General features: G+C 48.0%; 1 long non-coding RNA gene across 1 annotated transcript in view; it reads right to left on the bottom strand.

The window, feature by feature from the left end:
- Positions 1-340: 340 nt before the first annotated feature.
- LOC122542739 overlaps positions 341-8,126 on the bottom strand; it is an 11,112-nt gene continuing 3,326 nt past the window's right edge. The window contains exon 3 of the long non-coding RNA XR_006309859.1: positions 341-639. This is a non-coding gene — a long non-coding RNA (uncharacterized LOC122542739). The remainder of the gene's footprint in view (positions 640-8,126) is intronic.

Below are 8,126 nucleotides of genomic sequence, written 5' to 3'. Positions count from 1 at the left end.
TGAAAGTACACAGTGCCGGAAACTGCCAAAAGAGATGGCAGAGAGAGAGAAAGAAACTTATGTTCCTCTACGCTTGGGTTACAGGAAGGTGACTGACCTGAAACGCTGCTTTTCTCTTTCCACAGATACCATCTGGAGCATTCTCCCAGCATTTCTTGCCCTACCTTTATCTGTGTGTGTGTGTGTGTGTGTGTGTGCGCGTGTGTCTGTGTCTCTGTGTCTGTCTCTGTCTGTGTCTGTCTGTCTGTGTGTGCGTGCCTTCATTAACTAATCCATTGGAAAGCTGCTGAAAGTAACACAAGCAGAGGGATTGTGTATTCAAACCAGAGAAACCCAGAGCCTGTGTCAATCTCTTTAATTGCATTAACAAAAAAAAACAACCAAAAACAAAACATTTTATATATCCGGCAAAATAATTGCCTTTGAAAGCTTATTCTGCATTAGCAAGAGGCAAGCAAAATACATGCCATTTAGTTTCTACAACAGTGCCAAAAGAATTCTTTAAAAGAAATTCCCCTTCACAGCCCAGTAATGTCTATCAACAGCCTCTTAGTGTTGTTGGGGGGACTCCAGTCCAACTTTCTGCACCTCCACTTTATGAAGTCCCTGTAACTTCCTTAATAGCTCCGTGATGAATTCCTAAACACAAAGGAACACAAAGAACATTAGTTTTGACATCAGTTTTGGGAACATGTGTACGATTCTAGGTGGCTGACATAATGTTGAGTGCTGAAAGGATGTTCCCATGATGGGAGGGTCTAGGGCCAGAGGGCACAGTCTCAGAGTAAAAGGGCACCAACTGAAGACCAAGATTGAGGAGGAATTTCTTCTGTGAGGGTCAAGAGTCTTTGGAACTCCTTGCCCCAGAGAGCCGTGGGGGTAGAGTCCGTGCGCATATTTAAGGCTGAGATCGAGAGAATCTTGATCAGTCGGGGAATTGAGGGTTACAGGGAAAGTGGATGTGAGGAGTGTGGGAGCAGGGGAGTAGGCACTGCGGGGTGGCTGGTGGGGGGTGAGGTCGATCCCACAGTGGGGTGGGGAAGGTCGAGTCTTTGTGAGCTCAGCGTGACCAGACGCTTACGGATTGAGGGGTCGAACCGTTAACTATGTCTTTGCGTTCCTACCAGTTAGGAGGAGGGACTGTAATGTTTCACTTTCTAAACATTGTTTTCCTGGTATTCCTGCTTTATGCATAAAGGACCCTACACTGAGATGGAGCTAAAATGGCACTGTATGTGGCAACTGGCAAATCTTTCACTGCACTCTTGAGATTACGTGCGACAGTAAAGCTAATTCCATTCAATTAATTCTAAACAAACAGTCATGATCCTATTGAAAGGCACAGCAAGCTTGAGGGGCTGAATGGCCTATTCCTATTCATTTCCTTGTGGTAATATCCAACGCTGCTATTTCTGTGCTGCCTCACCCTGACAGTAAAACAACTCACAGTCAATGGGCATGGGCTCTTGTGGTATAGTGGTAATGTTCCTACCTCTAGAATAGGGGGTCCAAGTCCCACCTGTTCCAGAGGGTGGACTGTACCATCTCTGAAGAGGTTGGTTAAAAGTGTCCACACGGCGCAATTGAAAACAGTGGTGTCCTAAACCCTCATCCATAACAAGGTCAGTGTTTATTACTCTTCCCTATTTACCCCTTGAGGGTCTCACTTGGCTATTTCAGGGGGCAGTTAAGAGTCACCCACATCGCTGCAGTCACATGTAGGCCAGACTGGGTAAGGAGGGAAGATTCCCCTCCCTCAAGGTCAGGACATTAGTGACCCAGATGGGTTTTTCCCACCGTCACTGACAATTTCTCACTCACCGTCACTGAGATGGACTTTCGGTTCCTGATCGATTCAAGTGAATTTAATTTCCACCAGCGGAATCCCGCTCTGATCTGCTCAGCATTAAATCTGAGCCCCCCCGGGACATTATCACCATGCCACTGCATTTACGTAGCACCTCAGGACATTCCAGAATGCCAATGAAACACTCATGGTGCCCCCGAAGAAAGTGTAAAGGAGAACGCGTGGCGCAGTAACCTCCCACTAACAGCGATGCGACAACAGCCCCCCTCCTTATTTTGAGATGTCGGGGTGAGGAATCAGTATGGGGGGGTGGATGAAGCCTTGATTCTCTCCATTGAAATAGCGCCTTGAGATTTTTTGGATCTACCCACCTCCCGGCCCTTCCCCACCGAAGGGGGCTTTGATTAATGTCACATCAGAAAGACAGCATCTCTGATTCCGTCAGGACTTAAATGGGAATGTTAGCTTTTATCATGGCCTCAAATCTCTGAGATTCAAGCTCATCATGAGGGGCATGGATGGGGTAAATAGACGAGGTCTTTTCCCTGGGTTGGGGAGTCTAGAACTAGTGGGCATAGGTTTAGGGTGAGAGGAGAAAGATATAAAAGGGACCTGAGGGCCAATGTTTTCACGCAGAGGGTGGTACGTGTATGGAATGAGCTGTCAGGGATGTGGTGGAGGCTGGTACAATTGCAACATTTAAAGGCATTTGGATGGGTATATGAATAGGAAGGGTTTGGAGGGATATGAGGGCCAATGTTTTCACGCAGAGGGTGGTACGTGTATGGAATGAGCTGCCAGGGGATGTGGAGGCTGGTATAATTGCAACATTTAAAGGCATTTGGATGGGTATATGAATAGGAAGGGTTTGGAGGGATATGGGCCGGGTGCTGGCAAATGGGATTAGATTGGGTTAGGATGTCTAGTCAGCATGGACAAGATGGACCGAAGGACGAGATTAGGTTGGGATACCTGGTCGGCATGGATGAGTTGGTCTGTTTCCATGCTGAAGAACTCTATGACTCTAATTAGCACCAACATCCTGCTTTTAGTGGGACAGTAAACTCCTCCCCCCCCCTCTTGTGCTATGTTTAGAGTCAATGATGGGAGGCTGGAAGAGCAGAGCAGCTCAGACAGCATCAGAGGAGCAGGAAAGTTAACGTTTCAGGCTGGCCTCGCTTCTGTTGACCCTGACTTCCAGCATCTGTGGTCCGCACGGTCTCCCATACTTCGCCTGCTGTCTTGTACTTTTGGTTGTAACTGCACAGGCAGGAAGCTCATTGCAACACGTTCACCTCCCAATAAACCGGGAATAAACGGACCAAAACACATGTACCTCACAACAAGGACAGGAACCACTCCAGGGGATAACAGACCGCCCTGAACAAAACTTTCTTGGCGCAGTCTTAGGTTCTTTTCCAAAGCTGCGTTTAGACGTAAAGCCTGGCAGAGGTTGGCACCAACACCGCGTTCTCTGCTTGCGTATCCCCTGGCCTGTTCATTACCCAGATTTTTAAACAAAAACAATGCAGGCGGTTGACCCACATTTTGGTTTTCCCTTGGTATATCTTCACCATTCACATCTCTCCCGATGCTGTAGCTTCCAGACCCATCCCAGGAGCCAGAGCGATCTCGGGTGCAGTGCAAAGGGTGTGCTGCACTCCCTGGCAACCTATTCCCTCAGTTTGGACATTCAGCCAACGCAGAGGGGTGCTGGCAGATGGCACTAGATTGGGTTGGGATAACTGGTCGGCATGGACGAATTGGACTGAAGGGTCTGTTTCCGTGCTGTACTCTTCTGGTCAACATCTGGACTCAGCCAACATCGGATTGTCTCGGCATTTTTAAAAAAATAAATTTGTGGGAGCTTGCTGTGCACAAACTGGTTGTTTCCCATGGTGACGGGAAAGTAACCCCTTGGTTGTCAGGAGCTCTGGGATGTTTTTAACGTTGTGGGTCAAACCAGAGCTCTCCAGGAGAATAATGAAGATTCTTTGACCATTTCCCTTCCTCCTGTAACGTCCACTGAATGAAGAGGAGAAGGCTACTCAGCCCATCCGTCCTGATCGCAGCCTCAACTCCACATTCCCGTCTAGCCCCCCACCACCCCAATATACTCTTTATACAACCCCTACAGCGCAGAAAGAGGCCATTCGACCCATTGAGTCCGCACCAACCCTCCGAGAAGCATCCCACCCAGATCCACACTACCCTGCAACCCGACATTCCCGATGGCTAACCCACCTAGTCTGCACATCCCTGGACACTATGGGTGATTTTCCAATCCACCCTAAGCTGCACATCTTTGGACTGTGGGAGGAAACCAGAGCACCCGGAGGAAACCCACGCAGACGCGGGGAGGATGTGCAAATTCCACACGGACAGTCGCCTGAGGCTGGAATTGAACCTGGGTCCCTGGCACTGTGAGGCAGCAGTGCTAACCACTGAGCCACCGTGCTGTGTCAGTTAAGAGTCAGGACACAAAACCTTATCTCAGCTTTACAAATATTCAGAATGAGACTCATCTCCATGGAGTTGAAAAGAATGAGAGGTGACCTCATTGAAACATCTTGGATTCTGTAAGGGGCCTGACAGGGTCAATACTGAGAGGGTGGTCCCCCTCACGGGAGGGACTAGGGCCAGAGGGCACAGTCTCAGAATAAAGGGGCTCCAATTTCAGACTGAGATGGGGAGGAATTTCTCCTTGCTGAGGGGTGAGAGTCTTTGGAACTCCTGGCTCCAGAGAGCTGTGGGGGCAGAGCCCGTGTGTATATCTAAGGCTGAGATCGAGAGATCCTTGATCAGTCGGGGAATCGAGGGTTACATGGAAATACAAGAAAGTGGACGTGGGGAATCTTGGATCAGCCGGGACCCTATTGAATCGTGCAGCGGGCTCGAGGGACTGAATGGCCTCTACCTGTTCCTATAGTCGTTGTTCAGCCTGTGAACAGAGTTTCCACAGACCCGTGGCCCTAAGGAAAAATATTCCTACTCAACTCCGCCTTTAGTCGGAGAGCCTTTAATTTTAGGCTGGGCCTCCTAATTCTAGACCCTCTCACAAAATGATTTCCCATCAGGAAAGGAATGAGTAAATGGCTGTAGGACCCCTGGCTGGTCACACTAGGCCAGGGGCCCCTGCACTAAGCCAGGAGGAAGTTAACACCCAACATTTACAGACAAGGTTGTGTGGAGTGACGTTGTTTTGATCTCATGATGATGAAACCATCAGGACTAAAAGCCGAGAAGTCTATTCTTATTCAAAATCCGCAGGAAAGACTCCAAGTTTTTTTTAATTCACTTATGGGATGTGGGTGTCACTAGCTGGGCCCAGTATTTATTGCCCGTCCCTAGTTGCCCCCTTGAGAAGGTTGGGGTGAGCTGCCTTCTTGAACTGCTGCAGTCCATGTGCTGTGGGTTGACCCACAATGCCCTGAGGGAGGGAATTCCAGGATTCTGACCCAGTGACACTGAAGGAAGGGCGATATATTTCCCAGTCAGGATGGTGAGGGGCTCGGAGGGGAACTTGCAGGGGGTGGTGTTCCCAATGTTTCTGCTGCCCTTGTCCTAATAAGGCAATATCCCTCCAATTCTGGCCTCCTGAACATTTCCTGATTTCCATTACTCTTCCTCTGCTAGCCAGCCCCTGAGCTCTGGAATCCTCTCCTGGATTTGGAGAGTGACCACGGGTAACATCCTTCTGTACCGGAGCGATTTTGTCAACAACTGACTCCGTTCAATTTCAGGGAACTTAATGTCAACTAGCTTCAACAAAAGAGATATCTTTTGAGACCAGGAAACAGCAGAATTGTTTAACCGTATCATGATCCGTGGAAAGGATAATAACCGCTGTCCTCCCTCAATCCAATCCCAGCAACTCTCACACGTCGTTTAGAGTCATAGAGATGTACAGCATGGAAACAGACCATTCGGTCCATGCCGACCAGATATCCTAATCTAATCTAGTCCCATTTGCCAACACCTGGCCCATATCTCTCCAAACCCTTCCTATCCATATACCCTTCCAGATACCTTTAAATGCTGTAATTGTACCAGCTTCCATCACTTCCTCTGGCAGCTCATTCTATACGCACACCACCGTCAGTGTGAAAAAGTTGCCCCTCAGATCCTTTTTCAATCTTTCGCCTCTCACTGTAAACCCTCTAGTTCTGGACCTTCTCACCCCACAGAAAAGACTTTGTCTATTTATCCTATCCATGCCCCTCATAATTTTGTAAGTCTCTGTAAGGTCACCACTCAGCCTCTGACACTCCAGGGTAAACAGCCCCAGCCTGTTCAGCCTCTCCCTGTAGCTCAGATCCTCCAACTGTGGCAACATCCTTGTAAATCTTTTCTGAACCCTTTCAAGTTTCACAACATCTTTCCGATAGGAAGGAGACCAGAATTGCACGCAATATTCCAACAGTGGCCTAACCAATGTCCTGTACAGCCGCAACATGACCTCCCAACTCCGTACTCAATACTCTGACCAATAAAGGAAAGCATACCAAACACCTTCTTCACTATCCTATCTACCTGGGACTCCACTGTCAAGGAGCTATGACCCTGCACTCCAAGGTCTCTTTGTTCAGCAACACTCCACAGGATCTTCCCGTTAAGTGTATAAGTCCTGCCCTGATTGGCCTTCTTTAGCATTGCGTGTCACAATCACAACCTGCTTCTAATTTTAACATGATAATCCCTTTTAAGCACGTATATATTTTTTAAATTCATGGGAAACCAGCTGAATATTGTGAGTAAATCATAAACCGAGTGATTGCCATGGGCTGATCTGATCTTGTTTTACTGTCACCAGCAAGTGAATGTTGTTTTTTCCCTCTTTTCCTTTAACAAACTCGCGAAAACATTTTGACCAAGACTTCTTTGTGACCTGTTTGGAGCCTCCTTATGTGGCTGAGTGCCAGCCCGTGTCAGTGCAGCTTGTCATTATGTTCACCATGAGTCAGTTACACAGTCTCTCAGTACATTCACTCTGGGAGCAGTTAAACCGAGATACGACCATAGGAACCAGGAGCTGTCTGGCCCCTTGAGCCCACTCCCCCCATTCAATAAAATCATGGCTGATCTTTATCATGGACCCAGCTCCAGTTACCCACCCCCTCACCATAACCCTTCATTCCTTTACTGTTCAAAAATCTCTCTTGGCCTTAAAAACGTTCAGTGAGGAAACCTCAGCTGCTTCCCTGGGCGGGGAATTCCACAGGTTCACAACCCTCTGGGTGAAGAGGTTCCTCCCCAGCTCAGTCCCCCTTATTTTGAGGCAATGCCCCCTGGTTCCAGTTTCACCCACCAATGGAAACACCCTCCCTGGTGCGATTTTATCTATGCCCTTCCTCATTTTGTATGTATCTATAAAACCTGGTTTCCTCCCACAATCCAAAGATGTGCAGGTTAGGGTGGTTTGGCCTTGGGAAATTGTCCCACAGTGCCCAGGGATGTGTAGGCTAGGTGGATTGGCTATGGGAAACGCAGGGTTATAGGGATAGGGTGGATCTGGGCAGGATGCTCTTTAGAGAGTCGGTCAGACTTGATGGGCTGAATGTCGTCTATCTGCACTTTAGGCATTCTATGATACTGGCTTTGACCCATGCCCTTTAACACCATGGTTTAACAAAAATATTTCACTATCCCATTTACAATCCTACATAAACCCCACCCCCTGCCAGACAGTGATGTTTCCACTCTGCTATTTAATTTGTGATCTTCGATTTGAAAAGAGGGACAGGAAACTCTCTGACTTTGGTCAATCACTTTGAATCCAGAACATTTCCAGGGAAATGCTTCTCGCTGAGGTCACTGAAATTTCACTCCGATAAGATCCAGCCTTCGTCAAGTGCAATTATTCACCATACTTCAAATGAAGAGCTCATCAACAAGCGTGGTCAAGTGGGAAACCATTTCACAGGGACATTCCCAGACATCAATCCCAGGGCAACACTTCAAAGCTAACTGTACCCTTCACTTGGCAAGGAACCAGCTCTGAGCTGAGGATTGTTACTAGCTCATTCCCTTTCCCTTCCTTAATCATCACTGCCCGAATATGCTTTGGTGCAAATTTACTTATTAAAAAGATTTACAAACTAAGAGGCCATTTGGTCCCTCGAGCCAGCTCTGTTATAGAGATGTACAGCACGGAAACAGACCCTAGGTCCAGCCCGTCCATGCCGACTAGATATCCCAACCCAATCTAGTCCCACCTGCCAGCACCCGGCCCATATCTCTCCAAACCCTTTCTATTCATATACCCATCCAAATGCCTTTTAAATGTTGCAATTGTACCAGCCTCCACCACTTCCTCTGG

This window comes from Chiloscyllium plagiosum, chromosome 41 (genome assembly GCF_004010195.1).
Source record: "Chiloscyllium plagiosum isolate BGI_BamShark_2017 chromosome 41, ASM401019v2, whole genome shotgun sequence".
Taxonomy (NCBI): Eukaryota; Metazoa; Chordata; class Chondrichthyes; order Orectolobiformes; family Hemiscylliidae; genus Chiloscyllium; species Chiloscyllium plagiosum.
The sequence above is the reverse complement of the archived record's forward strand: the minus strand, read 5'-3'. Positions and strand labels throughout refer to the sequence as shown.